The 13,122-nt window shown below is 42.3% G+C and overlaps 1 protein-coding gene across 1 annotated transcript in view; it reads right to left on the bottom strand.

Annotated features, from left to right (window-relative positions):
• Positions 1-13,122, bottom strand: part of Rp1 (RP1 axonemal microtubule associated) — a 166,788-nt gene that overhangs the window by 76,109 nt on the left and 77,557 nt on the right. The gene's annotated exons all lie outside the window — the stretch shown is intronic.

The following is a 13,122-nucleotide window of genomic DNA, read 5'->3' as shown; positions in this document are numbered from 1 at the left end:
AACTGTCTAATCAATTAATAGAGGATGTTCAAGCACTATCCAGCACCATAAACGATCTTCAAGATCAAATTGACTCCCTGGCTGAAGTAGTCCTACAAAACAGGAGAGGACTGGATTTACTTACTGCAGAACAGGGAGGGATTTGCTTAGCTTTACAGGAACGCTGCTGCTTTTATGCCAACAAATCTGGGATCGTTAGAGACAAGGTCAAAAGGCTCCAGGAGGACCTGATCAAACGGAGGCGAGAACTGTTTGACAGCCCATTGTGGACCGGACTGAACGGACTCCTTCCCTATCTTCTCCCTTTACTAGGCCCTCTGCTTGGAATGTTAATTTTTGTGGCTGTCGGCCCCTGTATTTTTAATAGAATTATGAGCTTTGTAAAACAGCAAATTGACTCCCTTGCATCTAAACCCCTTCAAATTCACTATCATAGGCTGGATTTGGCCAGCCAAAGGCAGGACAACAGCGGTTCGGTCACTGTGTCCTGCTACCTGTGTGGCCAGGACAGAGAGCCTTGTGCCTCCAAGGCGGCCGGAACCCGGACCGGCTAGACACATATGCCATGGGCACCTATGGGAGGGTAGAACCTAGCGGTATCTGCCGGCGAGGGCTATAAACAATTGCCGTTCGGGCTCGTGGAAGCATACCCATCTGCATAGAGGTTGGATCCATTTAAAATCCTCTCCCCTCAAAAAAGGATCATTAAAACACTTTAGGGGGATGGGTCCCTACTTCCTTCCATGGGTTAATGCCCCCATTCCTGACATAACTGTACAAAAACTGTCTTCTAAAGCGCTGGCTATGTTTTGGGCCTTCCACCACCACCTAAGCAATAATTGGCTTTTTAATTATAATAAAAAGGTAGGAGATGCCGGGAGCCAAAATGGCTGTCAGGATGTAACATAAAGAAACTATAAAACTTAACTGATAAGAAAATCTGGCACTGTTTGTCATGCTCTAACAAGAAGACACTATAAGTCTTAGCTGATAAGAATGTTTGATGCTTTTACAACCTTGCCTGTTAAGCCTAACATCTTGTCTAGTTTTAATTAACAACCTTGTAAACTTTACTCAGTCCCTGTCCTGAGAAGGACCATCCCATGGTTCTGTAACCTAGCAACCTAATGACCCTGTCTGTGTGAGTTACCCTTTGCTGATTACTATATAAGCTGCCGTGCAAAAATAAAGTTTGAGACCTTGATCAGAATCCTGTCTTGGTCTCCCTCCTTGTGTCTGGTTTGTCTCTCATTCAGGTCAATTCCCCCTCGGGCTCCTGTTGACGAAACCCCGCAGGCCGGGGCATACCAGCACAGCAGGGTCACCTGGGCTTGATCATGCCCCTTCCCCCTCGCAGTGGAGGCGAGGTCTGAGGGTGCTAACCCACGCCTGAACAGTCTATCCCACAGGGCCCCACACATACCACCCCCCCAATGGACTCACGGGAGGGCGCAAACACAACCCAACAACCCGGGGCTTGCTCTGGGAGGCATACCCCGCTAAAGTGAAAGGGGCCACCTGTTGTAGTGGGCACACAGCGCACAGGTGGGCGGGGCCCCGGCGACAGCGCCCGCTCTGGTAGGCGTACCCCACACTGGTGGGCGGGGCCACAGCGGCAGCACCTGCTCCGGTAGACGCGCCTACACAGGAGGGAGGGCAGAGCTACAAACTAAACCTGAGAAACCATCCACAGATCTCCAGATGCGCAAATCACAAAGAAACATAACACAGTTCATCAAAGAGCAAGCCAACTCGCCAGCTCCAAAAAGGAGCACGACTGAAGAGGAGATGGAGATTAAAAAAGCAAATGAGGCCATGTTAACAGGAATGATGGAAAGCGTCAGAAATTAAATCAGAAAACAATTCCAGGAGTTTAGAGCAGAAATCTTGAAGGACACCCAGGAAGCCAAGAAAGAAATGGAAGCAAGAATGGATACAATGCAAGCCTCCTTTAAAGAAAATCTTAACATCCTGAGAATTGAAATGCATGAAAAAATAGATTTAAAATACAACTCTTTAAAGGAAGAAATTTCCACAATCAGAGCTGATCTGACAACCATAAATAGCTCTCTGACATCCATAAACTCCGCAATTGAAACAATAACACAAAGAGTGGACCATATGGAATCCAGAATCTCTCGCCTGGATGATGAAGCAGCCAACAACAACCAGAAAATGACCACACTCCAAGAAACGGTGAAGCTTCAGGACAGATTAATCCAGGAACTAATGGACAAACACAAGAGATATAATCTGCGCATAACTGGAATAGAAGAAGGAGCCGAATGCCAGAGCAGAGGGCTTAAACATGTTCTCAATAAAGTTATTGCAGAAAACTTCCCCAATCTCACAGGGGACCCCATCCAGGTAACCGAAGCCTATAGGACACCAGGCAGGCCAGACCCCAGAAAAGCAACCCCAAGGCACATAATATTCAAGACTTCAGACCTCAAGATTAAAGAGCATATTCTGAATTCAGCCAAAGCAAAGAAAGAAATTTTCTACAATGGGAAGAGGATTCGAATAACAGCTGACTTATCCACACAAACTTACCAAGCACGAAGAGAATGGAAGAACAACATCCAAGTACTTCAGGCTAACAATATGCAACCTCGGATCAAACATCCAGCGAAATTGGAGTTCACATTCAAAGGGAAAACCAGATCTTTCCACACCAAAGAGGAGCTAAAGGAGTATGTGAATAAAAACCCAGCCCTACAGCGAATTCTAAGAGGGGAGCCCCACCCAACAGAGATTGTACAAGACACACAGACAGAATCAGAAAGAAACTACAATAGCCAAAGTCCAACAGAAAGAACAGCTCACTAAAGACAAGAAAAAAAAAATAGGAAAAAACAGCCCAACAAGAAAATGGAAGGAGAAAAAACACCCTTATCCTTGATCTCTTTAAATATAAATGGTTTAAACTCATCGATAAAGAGGAGCAGACTGGCAGGAAGGATCTACAAACAAAAAATTGACATCTGCTGCCTACAAGAGACCCACCTTACAGCAAGAGACAAAAACAGGCTCCGAATGAAAGGATGGAGCAAGATCTACCAAGCAAATGCACCTACCAAAACGGCAGGTGTAGCCATCCTGATCTCAGACAAGCTGGACTTTTCATTAAAATCAACTCAAAAAGACAAAGAAGGACACTACATATTAATACAAGGAAAAATCCAGAATCAAGACATCACGGTGATAAATGTATACTCACCGAACAAAAGAGGCCCGACATATGTCAAGCAAATTCTCACAGAATTACAGAGCAAGATAGACACAAACACAATCATAGTGGGTGACCTTAATACTCCTCTCTCTCCAAGAGTCAGATCCAACACCCAGAGGATTAGGAAGGGAGCTGAGGACCTAAGTAACACCATTTCCCAAATGGATCTGACAGACCTATACAGAATCTTCCACCCTACAGAGACCCAATACACCTTCTTTTCAGCAGCCCATGGATCATGTTCCAAAATAGACCACATCATAGCCCACACAAAGAACCTCAGCAAATACAAAAGTATTGACGTCATCCCATGTATTATATCTGATCACAGTGGATTAAAGGTAACCCTCAACAACAAAGGATACCACAGAGGCTATACACACTCTTGGAGGCTAACCCCCACACTGCTATCCAACACTAGGGCCACAGATCAAATTAAAGATGAAATCAACAAATTCATAAGCCACAATGACAATGAAAACACATCACAAAGAAACCTATGGGACACAGCTAAGGCAGTACTGAGGGGCAAAATCATTGCCCTCAGCACTCACATTAAAAGAATGGAAGCAGAGCAGGTGAATAACCTCACGATGAAACTAAAACAACTGGAGAAACAAGAAATGACAGAATCTAAAACGACTAGGAGGGGAGAGATCACAAAGATTAAAGAAGAGATAAATCTGATTGAAAATAGAAAGACCATTCAACAAATAAATAAGACTAAAAGCTGGTTCTTTGAGAAAATAAACAAAATTGACAGACCCTTGCAAGACTTACAAAAAAAAGAAGAGACTCATATACGTAAAATCAAGGACTCCACCGGAAAAATTACAACAAGTACACACGATATTCAAACAATCATAAGGAGCTATTTCCAAAACCTCTACTCAGCAAAAAACAATAATTTTACAGAAATGGATCAATTTTTAGAGAAGGACAAACTGCCCAGACTGAACCAAGAAGAAATAAATCAACTAAATAAAACAATAACTTACAGTGAGATACAGGAGGTAATCAAGAACCTCCCAACAAAGAAAACCCCAGGCCCAGATGGATTCACCAACGAATTCTACAAAACCTTTAGTGAGGAGGTAATACCAATACTCCTCAAACCCTTCCGCGAAATAGAAACAGAGGGAGAAATTCCAAACTCATTCTACAAAGCTTATATCATACTCATTCTCAAACCAGGCAAAGACCCAACAAAAAAAGAGAACTACAGACCAATATCACTAATGAACACAGACGCAAAGCTCCTCAATAAAATATTAGCTAACAGGATTCAGAAACTGATCAAGAAAATCATACATCATGACCAAGTAGGCTTCATCCCACAGTCACAAGGATGGTTCAACATCCGTAAATCAATCAACGTAATTCACCACATAAACAGATCTAAAATTAAGAATTACATTGTTATCTCAGTCGATGCCCAAAAAGCCTTTGACAAAATACAACATCCATACCTATTAAAAGCTTTGGAGAGAACAGGAATAGATGGAACATTCCTCAAAATAATAAAAGCCATATACAACAGACCAACTGCTAATATCATATTAAATGGAGAGAAACTTAAATCATTCCCCCTAAACTCAGGAACAAGACAAGGATGCCCACTCTCCCCACTTCTGTTCAACATAGTGCTGGAATCCCTAGCCATAGCAATAAGGCAAGAGGAGGACATCAAAGGGATCCACATTGGCAAGGAAGAAATCAAGTTATCCCTATTCGCAGACGACATGATCTTATATCTGAAGGACCCAAAAAACTCAGTACCCAAACTCCTATGCCTAATAAACCAATTTGGCAAAGTAGCAGGATACAAAATCAATCCACAAAAGTCAGAAGCTTTTCTGTACACCAGCGATATACAAACAGAAAAGGAAATTATGGAAACAATTCCATTTACAGTAGCCAAAATAAGAATAAAGTACCTAGGGATCAACTTAACCAAGGACGTGACGGACCTATTTAATGAAAACTATAAAAATCTAATAAGGGAAATCAAAGAAGACACAAGGAGATGTAAAGACCTCCCATGCTCATGGGTAGGCAGAATCAAAATAATGAAAATGGCCATATTGTCCACATTGTTATACAAATTCAATGCAATACCTATCAAAATCCCAGCCACATTCTTCACTGAAATAGAGAAACCAATCCATAAATTCATATGGAACAACAAAAAACCTAGAATAGCCAAAGCAAATCTAGGCAAAAAAAGCAGTGCAGGAGGTATCACAATACCAGACTTCAAGCTCTACTACAAGGCCATCATAAGAAAAACAGCATGGTATTGGTATAAAAACAGATCGGAAGACCAATGGATTAGAATTGAAGACCCAGAAATAAAACCACACTCTTACAGCCAACTGATATTCGACAAAGGAGCTAAAGACATACAGTGGAATAAACGTAGCCTCTTCAACTACTGGTGCTGGGAGAACTGGGCAGCCATATGCAGAAAACTCAAAGTAGACCCAAGCCTATCACCATGCACCAAGATCAACTCAAAATGGATCAAGGACCTCAATATCAGACCTGAATGCTTGAAACTACTGAAGGACAGAGCAGGAAAGACACTAGAACTTATAGGCACAGGAAGGAACTTCCTGAATACAGTCCCAGGGGCACAACAAATAGGGGAAAGACTCGACAAATGGGACTACTACAAATTAAAAAGTTTCTGCGCAGCTAAGGACATAGCCACCAAAATAGAAAGACAGCCAACGATATGGGAAAGGATATTTACCAGCACAGCAACAGACAAAGGCCTGATATCTGTTATCTACAGAGAACTCAAAAAACTAAGCCCCTCCAAGCCCAATAAACCTATTAGGAAATGGGCAAAGGAGCTAAAGAGAGACTTCACAAAAGATATAAAAATGGCAAAGAAACACATGAGGAAATGCTCAACATCCCTGGTAGTAAAGGAAATGCAAAAAGAAACAACCCTGAGATACCACCTCACCCCAGTTAGAATGGCCTATACTCTGAACTCAGGAAACAACAAATGCTGGAGGGGGTGCGGGGAAAGAGGAACCCTTCTCCATTGTTGGTGGGAGTGCAAATTAGTACAACCACTTTGGAGAACAGTATGGAGGTTTCTCAAAAAGCTCAATATAGACCTACCCTATGACCCAGCCATACCACTCCTAGGCATCTATCCTAAACAGCAAACCCCAAGATATCAAAAAGACATTTGTACTTCCATGTTTATCGCGGCACAATTCACAATAGCCAAAATATGGAAACAACCCAGATGCCCCTCCACAGACGAATGGATCCAAAAAATATGGTACTTATACACAATGGAATACTACATAGCGATTAGGAATGGTGAAATATTGGTATTCGCAGGGAAATGGTCAGAACTCGAACAAATAATGTTGAGCGAGACAAGCCTAGAATACAGAAAACTAAGGGGCATGATCTCCCTGATATATGACTGTTAACAAAGGGAGATGGAGAGACAGTAGAGACCAGGTCTGTGAAACAAAAACTGCTTGTCAAATAGTATTCCCCCACAGGACTGGGGCAGCGACCCAACAGTATGTAACTAAAACCAAACAACTACTCAACATACAAAGGTCAAAAATTGACCTCTCGGGGCTGGGGATATAGCCTAGTGGCAAGAGTGCCTGCCTCAGATACACGAGGCCCTAGGTTCGATTCCCCAGCACCACATATACAGAAAACGGCCAGAAGCGGCGCTGTGGCTCAAGTGGCAGAGTGCTAGCCTTGAGCGGGAAGAAGCCAGGGTCAGTGCTCAGACCCTGAGTCCAAGGCCCAGGACTGGCAAAAAAAAAAAAAAAAAAAAAAAAATTGACCTCTCAGGGGAATACAATAGCTCAAAAGCTAGGTATGTGCGTTCATATAAGACTACTGTCGACATATGGTGTAATATCGACGTTACATTTAAAGCCCCAGGCGAACTTTCTTGGGCGTAGGCCATGTGGCTACTGTATATGTTCTTGATACATTGTATATTGTATATATGTCTACCTGACCTATAGAAGAGATAGAAAAACAGGACGTAAGATATCACAAGAAATGTACACACTGCCCTACTATGTAACTGTACCCTTTTTGCACAACACCTTGTCAAAAAATTTGTGTTCAATTAATAAACAAATAAAAAAAGTAAAAAAAAAAAAAAAAAGAAGAAGAAGAAACTTGGCTGCAGTCTTGAGTTTCAGAAATCTTGAGATGCAGACCTCCCATACCCTCCCCCCCCAAATATTTATAGTAAAGAAGAATGCACTAGGGACAAATAAGAGAAAGGAAGAGAAAGCAGCCCTGAAGAGGACAAAATGAGAATTGAGGGCTCAAATAGGCAGTCCTCAACCCAGGAACTTCTAAACAGAGGTGAAGGAAGTTCAGTTTAAACTTTCCCTAGATGCACGTCACCTGGCCATCTTCAATCATTTTATTAAGTTCATGTTTTGATGTTATCACTCAAACATGGACAGAATGGATATATAGTAGCTTTTAATCAAGTGTTCTTGTAACATCTATTTCTTGTAACCTAGAGGATTACTTTCTGGCCAAAGGATTAGTGAAATGGGACTCATGTAAGGCAATTGTTTAACATCTAAAAGAAAGATCTGTGTGCTATTCTGTCCTTAAGCCTTTGTTGCTCAAAGTTAAGGCAATTTATGTCACCAGACAGAGGTGAGGTTTAGTGGAGCCTCCCTTTAAATGTAGGAAATCTTCACTTAGGGTCCTTGACTTCAATCACAAAATAAGAATTTCTGGACCAGTCACATGGTAAGAAAACTTGGCAGAGCTTACTGAGTAAGTAAACAAGCAGGAAAGCAGACAGACAAAAAAAGCAGAAAAACAGAAGGACAGGGGCACACTCTACCACAGTGTGGGTGCTCTCATAGGGAGATAGAGACACAAAGAGATAACCATACAGACAGACAGACATAAGACAGACAGACAGACAGACCCACCCATACCCAAACACACAGGCACACACACACACACAAGGAAACACGCAGAGACAGAGAGAGAGACAGACAGCTCCTTGGGCTGTTAGGGTATTGTTGGGGACAGCTGTGCCTTTAAGAGGGACAGCTGGCTTTAGCCCGTCCCCTTCCACCTTCGACAGGAAGAGAAGCCCCCACCCCTGGACACGAGCACGTGTCTGATAGCCAGGGACCCCAGAACCCAGTCCTTAGGGGCCTGTGATCTCTGCCCATAAAGGAAGTCCCCTGACATCACTTGAGGGACAGCCCTTGTGGCCAACCAGTAGCCCCTCTCCTGTGCCCGCCTTTGGGGGTATATCTGTTGGCTCCTCATTTGAATAAACCAGAACCCCCCAGAAGCTTTCGCCAGGACTCCCACGCGCCCGTGTCTTTCCTTGGGCTGGCAGGCATGGGGTCTCGCAACCACACGCAAACTGAGGCTACATTGGGACCCTTCTTCCGCGATTAATCCCAACTGGCCAGGGGACGTGAGAGAGCGAGAATGGATCCCACACGGAAGAGGCAGACAAGCCCAGGACCCCCGTTCATGTGGATGGGGGAGGGGGGGTAGAGCGAAGCCCGGCAGGGTATTTATAGGGTAAAGGCAGGGGTCTGGCATCAAAGTTATGTAAAGATAGGTGCTTTGTCTTTGCTCTAACCACACCTGGTGTTATTTCCTGTTTCCAGGTAAGAATGTTGTTGTTATTTTCAACAAACTATGTGAAATTACTTTTCTTTTTCTTCCTATGGTTTTATCCCTGTTGTCACAGTATCCCTGGGTATTGTATATATGTTTATCTGAACCAGGGAAAGGAAGGGGAACATCAAAATGGTGAGACAAAGGGCAAATGGTGAGACAAAGGGCAAATGGTGAGACAAAGGGCAAATGGTGAGACAAAGGGCAAATGGCGAACCAAGGCAACAGTGATACTTACAAGACAATATTCTGTAAACCAACTGTACAACTGGGGGGAGGAGGTTGGAGAGGAGGGTAGGTAGGAGGAAAATGAGGGAGAAGGTAACAAGTTTGATGAGAAATGTACTCATTACCTTCTGTATGTAACTGTAATCCCTCTGTATATCACCTTGACAATAAAAATAAAATAAAATATTTTAAAAACCAGAATGCATCCTGCCAAAAATACCAGATCCTTATCCTTGAGACAGAGGCTTCCTGCTATCTGCATTTGGGGACAGATGGCTTAAGTTTGGGGAAGCATTTTTCTCAGGAAGTCATGCATAAAAGCACCCCTCAGGAATGAATGTATCCTGTTGACTCTCCTAGAAGCAAAAGATAGCACTTGTATGTTTCTAAAGACTATATTTCTGAGTTGCATTCACCAGGCCTCCTTCAGTTATCCTGCTTTATTTCCCCTAAAATGATTTTTGTTCCATTAATCTTAAGGGAAGTACATGAAGAAATATCTCCTATATTTGCTGTAGCTGACCATTCATTTTTCCCTCCCAGGAGCCACGGCTCCACTTTTGTCTTTTTGGTAATTTATTGGAAATAAGACTCTCACAGACTTTCCTGCCTGAGCTGGCTTTCGACCATGGTCCTCAGATGCCTCCTGAGCAGCTAAGATTACAGATGTGAGCCACTGTAGTACTTTCCTAAAAGGGTTAACTTTTGCTGGTCTGAAATAAAGATTACTTATGTCAACATGTGAATCATTTAGGTATGGTTTCATTTTTGGAATTTAGTGTAAGGTCTGCTCAGAAAGACCATGCAGATATGCAGATGCCCCCCTCCCCTGCTTGTCTAAGTCTCTGCCCAGTACCTGCTTTACCTAGGTAACTGGCTCACCTGGAGCTGGTTTTCTTCCCCTTCTCTGAGGTCACATCCTGGACACCTATCACACCTCCCAAAAGACCATGGGAGGGTCCTAGGTTCTGAGGTCACACCCACATCTGGTAAGGCCACACCTTCCCTCACCTGGCCACACCTTCTCCCTACCCCTTCCCTAGATAAACCAGGACCAAAAAAAAAAAAAACCCTTCCCTTTTTCAACCATGAGTACATCTCCAACTTGGGCTGAGGCCAGCAGTTTGGAAATAAACTTTTCTCTCCTGCCTGGTGTTCTCTTCATCTGCCTCCTATGTAAACCTAACATTTGGAATACCAGGCAAAGGGAGGGGAAGCAACAGTTCACTCTACCAAGGACAATACCCAATGGAGTGGCCAAGGTTACTATGACGTTTTATTCAGATGTGAAGCATTTAAATCTTTTAGCTATTTCTTTTCGTCTTACTTCTTGATTCTGACTTGTTTTCACATGTCTTCTAATTTTTATTTCACCTCCCATCTACTGCAGCTCAATGCTCCATAAAAGTACACATTTTCCCCCAAAGGTCATGTTTGTTTCTGTGGTATCCTCTGATAAAACTTGTGTTAAATAAAATGTCGTGCTCTTCTTTGTTAATCTGTCTTTTGTTATAGAGATCTCCATCATAAACATTTCAGTAGATGAGAGAAAAGTATCACAATTAAGAGCATCAAACTGAAGGAGGCTGAGTCTTAGTAACTTCTTACAACCCTTCTGGTGCCTCTTGCTGGGTGGAGGGAGTTCTAGTGCTAAAAAGCCTAGAGGTGAGAGAGGCCATTCATTCATTGAATGCAGATGCCTAGCTCTAGGTGAGCTGGGGAACTCTGCTTCAGAGAAATGCAGATGTCATAGCCTCAGAAAGCTTTGCAAGGAGAATGCTCTGATTCTGCCTTATCTCCCTAAATGGCTTGATTCACTCATGTCTGAGTAGCCTCTAAGATTCTCCTTGTATGGAAAGGTTGAGGTTTGTCCTCGCAAAAGTTCTGCTCCTACCAGAGCTTGTACCTGAGAATGTCCTAATAAGGTTCGCATTTGCTTAGACCCCCACCCCAAGCATGTGGTCTTTGTTTTTCAAAGCTTTATGTAAACTCTGTTCAATGCTGCAGACCTTTGACACAGGAATCCATCTATATTTGCTGGCCTCCAATATAGACTCCAAATTTGACCTCTCAAAATGTGGCTTCTCTTTGTTCTCCTGACTGGATTTGTGTCTGATTTACTGTACAACAAAATTTAGAACTGAAATACTTCAACTCTGTTTTTTAATAACTACACAAAAGGAGTCATCAGAACACGTACATATGTCAGTTTGGGATTAAAAAATGGCTTGCTATTTGCTTGCTGGTTTGTTTGGTATGTAAGCGCAGGAAGAAGAATGTCACAACAGATGTTAAGACAGCACACTTAGCTTCGATCATGCAATAGACAGTGAAATATAATCTTGTCTATTCACTTTGCTTTCCTCTGTGACAGATCAGGAAATTCTGTTGGCTCCTAGGAGCTACGAGGGAGGCAAACTATGATTCCTATAATTTACCAAATATTCAAGAAGCACTGGCTTTTTCAAATCTCTTAGCAATACTTTATTAATTAGGTAACTGTTTCAAAAAAAAAAACAGATGGGAATTTTTAACTGAAACAACAGGAAGACTGAATCCTCCACATTTAAGCCCACATTTCAGAAGGCAGATGGCCAAAAGGGAAATGACTTTACCTTATACTTCATAAACTTTCATTCTCCCAGCCTGGCAAGATAAATCTGACTCTCATGAAAGAAGGAAGAAAAGGAGGCATGGGGTCAGGGTGTGAAGGAAAGATGATAATAATACATAAGTTTTCAATGTAGCACAAAAAGATTCTGCTATAAATTTCCAGAAAGTATTCACTCAGATCAGATAAACAGTGCACTGGAAGGACAAAGAAAGGGTAGAAACAGAAAAGGGATATACAGACTGAAAGGAAGGATTCAAAGAACCATGAAAATAACCTTGTGATAGCTAATTTTCAGTGTCATCTTGACTGTGGTGAGCGATGCTTAGAAAAATCTTGGTAAAGCATACCTGTGCCTATGTCTGTGGGAGTGCTTCCAGAGATGAATAATGTATCGGACAGCGAACTAAGTGGGAAAGACCATCCTCTATGTGGATGAGTCCATCCAGTAGGTGGGGGCCAAGATGAAAGCAGAGCTGAAGAATGGGTAGCTTATATTCATTCATACTCAATCTTTTCTATTTTGCTTTGTCAACAATAAACAAAAAAAACTTCAGTCTGTACCCAATGCAGATACTCTGAAGACCAAAAAAGTTCTAATTCCTCCCTTCTTCTACCTTCTAGAAACTTACTCAAGTTCTCCTACAAAGCCAGATGCTCTACTAGTAAGAAGGAAAAGGGAGGAGCTCTGAGTCTGTGCAAGATACAGTTTAAATTGCTTCCAAGAAGAACAGATGGAAAGAGCATTAATATAAAAGTTAAATTTGCAATCTTATATGTTCGTCACTCGATAAAAGAATTATGAATATATAAAAGATGCCATCTAAGTTGCCTTCCACATACTCTCCTAAGGATCAAGGTGTTAAAGAAGAACCCCTAATAATGTCTAGAATTTAAAATTATTTCTGATCAAAGTATGGTGTTTCCAATGGTGAAAATCTAAGTGTCAAAAGGAATTGTAAGGAAACATAGAACTATGACTTTCTGGAGCCTAGAAACTTTTTTCTAAAGTAGGTTTTCAGAGCAGCATTAGTAGCTACACCTGAGAGCTTATTAGAAATATAGAAACTCAGCAAGCATGAAGCTCCAAATTCAGTCCTCAGTACAGGAAGGGGAGGGGGAAGAGGGGAAGAAAGAGAAAGAGAGGGGAGAAGAGAGAAGGGGGAGAGAGGGGAGAGAAGGAGTGGGGAGGGAAGGGAAGAAAAGGAAAGAGAAGGGAAGAATGGGAACTCAGTGGGAGTGATGGCACTTATCAGTAACCTCAGAACTTGGGAGGCTAAAACAGAAGAATCACAACTTTGAGGAGAGTGTAGATTATATAGTAAGTTCAGTGGTAGCCTAAGCCACTATGAGTGAGACACTCATTGTCTAAAAATAA

Source organism: Perognathus longimembris, chromosome 12, assembly GCF_023159225.1.
Source record: "Perognathus longimembris pacificus isolate PPM17 chromosome 12, ASM2315922v1, whole genome shotgun sequence".
Taxonomy (NCBI): Eukaryota; Metazoa; Chordata; class Mammalia; order Rodentia; family Heteromyidae; genus Perognathus; species Perognathus longimembris.
Note: the sequence above shows the minus strand (reverse complement) of the source record. Positions and strands in the feature narration are given on the sequence as shown.